Here is a 5472-nt window from a genome sequence, read left to right as displayed (position 1 = left end):
ACTCGATTTCTAAACTGAAGGAAACAATTCACAGCATTAGTTTCAAAACTGCTACAAATTCGTCTGGGAATAGACCGTACCGCTCTAACTGTCAACACAACTGGCACTGCCAAGAGTATCCTACGACTTCCACATCGCTGCAACGGGTTATGCACAATGCTGGTGACTAATTTGAAGGTCAATACAACTTTAAAACACGTATCTATTTTCCACGAGCTGTAAATAAATAGTTACCACCAATAAAGTTCCAACCCTCGCAGTTGTAATAGCCAAAGTGTGCCGAATATGTTAGCCGCTCGTGTTTGCCGTTCATAACCCCGACACGTTCAGGAATTTTGTCTGGTTCCTTTTTTAATATTATTTAAAAACGTTATCATTTTTTCTATTTGATTTATTTCAGAGAGTATTTTTCAGTCTGTTGCAAATGTTTCACACACATGGCGAAGCAAATTTGCTACTCGCGAAACCATAGTTTAATTCTTGAATTAGAGGACTACTCGCTATGTATCTGCACAATAAATTAACATCAGTTTAGGACTTGGGCTACTATTTTTTATGATTATAACTGAAAGCAAAGAGGTGGTAAATATTTTTCATAACGAGGCTTGGCAAATGCTAATAACTGAACATTAGGTTATGGTATGTGTACGAAAATTGCACATTTATAAAGATTTAACATTCAAGATCTTTATTCTCAAATACTGACATTAATACTACTTCAAACTATCTGTAAATATGTAGCTCATTTTAAAACCTCCGAACGAAAATGTAACTGAATGAAAAACTGAAATTTCGTCAAAGACACAGTCTCCTAAAAACTGAAATATTTGTGATGAAAACTTAGAAAACGCTTTACTAGTGTATTTATCTTTCATACTTATTTTTCTTTGTTAAATCACCAAATCAAGCAAGTAACATGGTGGAAATGTCATACCATACTTCCCCATATCATGGGCGGCAATGGAGGCTTTTTTTTATTTTGTCGAATTTATTATCTTCTTCATTATATTACTTCTGGATGAAGATATGTTGATGTTACATTGCCAAAGTTACTCAGTAGACAGAAAATATCACACAGATAAATCTTACACGTTGTTTGGAACGTGACAGTATGGTTTACCAAGGAAACTGTCGCATTTCACTGACGGAAAAATTTTAGAGTGTACGAAACTCGAGGTCAGTAACTAACCCATGAATGTGATCCTATGTGTCGTGGCAAATGAGTCTATAAGACGTTATTTCTTTCAGCAAACAATGTTTAATTAAGTGCATACCACCATTCATGAAATCTCTTACGACAGAACATTTATCTGACGTGGAAATTCGGGAAATTTTCAGGGAGGTATTCGAATTCCTAAATGAATGAAACTTCCATCGTTTTGAATATGCCAATAGCTGCAAAGACCACTTCAGACAATTTTGGAAATTACGTTAGATAACGGTAAAGAGCACCACTAGAAATATTATCTGCGACACGATACAACAGCGGCTGATAAGAGAAACTCTGCTGTGTTAACATTTGTATATATATATAAATGCATGGTCGCAGACTGGCAATGTATGGTCCACTTCGTTCCAGACACAGGTAAGCAATATTCGAAGATTTGCATGGTGTAGCGTTGTTGTAGAAACGACGGACAGTTGTCGCATGTGTTTCCAAACTTACGTATCCGTCATTCGTACTGAACGGTGGCATAAGTCTTTCTGCTGATGCTTCTTTTCGTTCTGACTTCACGTTACGTTTTTATTCGTTTATTTTGAAGTTCTCCTTCTATCACATTGAATAAATTTTATAGTGGCATTCAAATTGCTGAGATATCGTGAAAGACTTTCTTGTTTGAATCAGGCTGAATTGGGGAACATAATGCTTCTTTCTATCTTGATTTGCGCCTTCCTAACTTCAGAATGGGTGATCAGTATCTGGAACGTCCTGCATTTCCTTTTTTAGATACTGAAGTTCTGTAGTCCTTTTATTTTTTTGATATTTGACTACATAGTTCACAAGAATGAACTGCCCATGTGATTCTGTAGTAATTAATATAAAATATAACAAAAATAATCAACAGATGGATTAATCCGCATGGACAGTAGGATCTGTGAAGCTTTGTGTTTGTCGTCTCTCGCTCTTACACTGAAATTATTAGTTCCGATTGCTTATAGCTTTTGTTAGGAAACCTGCTACCTATTGTCTATCTGTTTTTTATAATAACTGAAAGGAAAACAAACATGGTCTCAGATGCACATATAACGATCACAAATGCGTTTTAAAGCTATTACAACGACTCTTCTGAGAGGACGTGTGGATCACGATATACAAAAATCTTAGTCACTCTAAAGAAACTTGTGAGTGAACGCAATGATCAAAATCGCATTTGTCCTTTAGATTCAATTCACCGTTTTCCTTAGTCCAACAACAATCCAACCTCTTGGCTCCACATCCATTTCATTTTCACTGCAGTCGTCATTACAAGTGCCACTTCAGAGCTCTATCTCAGCTCTTTCTTTGTTTTACTGACTCTTCCTGCAATTCCCATTATGCATCTCTCCATTGTTCCCCGAATAGCTCTCATTTGACGGTACGTTGAAATAATAATCTTAACTTGATACGCCGCATAAGTTATTTTTGTTAATCTTGTTGTCCATCCAGTTGTTATCCTGAAATGACCTAAATAGAAAAACTCGTCAACGAATTTTGTTATGCAATTATTAACTTGCAGTATTATATGTTCAATGTGTTGGCTACTGATCACCCATTCTGGAGTTTGCTCAACTAAGATTTGTCCATCATCGGAGTTTATCTGCGCTACACGCAAACTATATTCTAGCGCACTGTACCCTGCCGTCTTCTAACGTGCAGTGAATTCCATATGGCGATACCATTTCACGAACCTTAACGCTACATCTACATCATCTACATATACATCCATACTATGCAAATTACTGTGTAGCACATAAGAGTACTTTCCATTGTACAGTTACTAAGGCTTTTCCGCGTTCCATTAACATGTGGATAATGGGAAGATTGATTAAATGCCTCTGTGCGCGCAGTCATTAATCTTGTCTTCGCGATCCATACGGGAGCGTTACGTAGGGAGTTTTAGTGTATTCCTATATACCTCATTTAAAGCTCGTTCTTGAAAATTTGTAAATTATGGCGGAATAGGTTGAGTTTATCTTCACGATTCCACCAGTTCAGTTACATTAGCATCTCCGTGACGTTCTCCCAATGGCCAAATAAATCTGTGAACATTGGCGCTGCCCTTCTTTGTAAACGTTCAATATGCCCTGTAAGTCCTATCTGGTGCTGGTTCCGCACACTTGAGGAAATATTCTAGAATGGGTCGCACGAGATTTTTGTAAGCAATCTCATTTCTAGACTGATTGTATTGCCGTAGTATTGCACACATAAAGGAACTAGGTCTCCGCCTAAATCTTGAATGGAGGCCGAAAACTTCCGCCGTAAGAAATCGCCCTCATTCAGCCAACGGCCTTGTCAAAGAGGGCTGAGGAGTGGATAGAGGTTTAGGGCACTGTTTTCCCTTGCCCTGAAGGAGGAGGAATCAGGAATGATCAACGGCATGAGGGTGCACAGGGCAATGGAAACCAGTGCATTAAAGACACATAATGTGTATCCAAAGCACATGTGGCCTGTAACTGAAAAAAGTGTCATGATGATTTCTTCATTGGCAAAAGATTCCTTACCAGTGCCCCATTCGAATCTCCGGGAGAGGGCTGTCAAGGAAGATGACTATTAGAAAAGGATTGAACAAACAACGAAAGGATAATGTTCTACGAGACGGGGCGTGGAATGTCAGAAGTCTGAACGTGGTGTGGATGCTAGGAACTCTGAAATACTAAGGCTCATTTTAGATACAGCGGGATCAGTGAAGTGAAATAAAAAGATGACAAGTATTTCTGGTCAGATGAGTATAGAGTAACATCAACAGCAGTAAAAAGTGTTATCACAGGAGAAATATTTGTTACGAATAGGAAGGTAGGTCAGAGTATGAGTTACCGTGAACAAGTCAATAGCAGGGTTGTTTTCTTCAAAATCGACAACACACCAACACTGGCACGATAGTTCGATTATATATGCTGACGTCGCTAGCAGAAAATGAAGAGATAGAGAAAGTATACAAAGATATTGTAACAGTAATTCAGTACGTGAAGTGGGATGAAAATCTGATGGTAATAGGGGAATTTTAATGATATTGTAAGCGAAGAAGCAGAAGAAAGTGTTACGGGAGAATATGGGCTTCGTACTATGAATGAGAGAGGAGAAAGCCTAATTGAGTTCTGCAATAAATTTCAGCTGGTAATGGCGAATACTCTGTTCAAGAACCATAAGGGAGGAGGTATACTTGGAAAAGGCCGGGAGATACCTGAAGATTTCTGTCAGATTACATCATGGTCAGAGATTCCTGAAAGGTGCATACATAAGCAGATGTAGACACAGATCACAATTTAGTAGTGATGAAGGGTAAGCTAAAGTTTAAGACATTAGTCAGGAAGGATCAGTGCAATAGGGAAGTACTAAGTAATGACCAGTTACGCTTGAAATTCTCTAAGGCTGTAGATACTGCGATAAGGAATAGCTCAGTAGGCAGTTCAGGTGAAGAGGAATGGAGATGTCTAAAATGGGCAATCACAGAAGTTAGAGAGTAAAAAATAGGGACAAAAAAGGTAACGTAGAAGAAAACATGGGTAGCATAAGAAATACTTCAGTTGACCGATGAAAGAAGGAGATACAAAAATGTCCAGGGAAATTCAGGAATATAGAAATATAAGTCACTTAGGAAGTGCAGTGAAGCTAAGGCGAAATGGCTGCATAAAAAATGTGAAGAAATCGAAAAAGAAATGATTGTCGGAAGGACTAATTCAGCGCATAGAAAAATCAAAACAACCTTCGGTGAAAATAAAAGCATGGGTGGTAACTTTAAGAGTGCAATAGGTATTCCATAGTTAAATGCGGAGAGCAGAGCTGATAGGCGGGAAAGTACACTGAAGGCCTTTATGAGGGGGAAGACTTGTCTGATGAAGTGATAGAAGGACAAATAGGAGTCTATGTAGAAGAGATAGGGGATCCTGTATTATAATGAGAATTTAAAACAGCTTTGGAAGACTGAAGATCAAATAAGGCAGAAGGGATAGATAAAATTCCATCAGAATTTCTAAAAGCATTGGGAGAAGTGGCAACAAACGACCATTCGCGTTGGTGTGTAGGATGTATGAGTCTAGCGACGTACCATCTGATTTTCGGAAAAATGTCACCCATACAGTTCTGAAGACTGCAAGAGCTGACAAGTGCGAGAGTTATGGCACAACCAGCTTACAGCTCATGCATCCAAGGTGCAGACAAGAATAATATACAGAAGAATGAAAAAGAAAACTGAAGAAGAAGCGGTCGACAATGTAAAGGTACAAGATGTTCGAAATTCTGAGGAAAATAGGAGTTAAGTATAAGAAGTCCTC

This window comes from Schistocerca americana, chromosome 4 (genome assembly GCF_021461395.2).
Source record: "Schistocerca americana isolate TAMUIC-IGC-003095 chromosome 4, iqSchAmer2.1, whole genome shotgun sequence".
In the NCBI taxonomy this organism is placed as follows: domain Eukaryota; kingdom Metazoa; phylum Arthropoda; class Insecta; order Orthoptera; family Acrididae; genus Schistocerca; species Schistocerca americana.
This window is presented reverse-complemented; position numbering follows the sequence as displayed.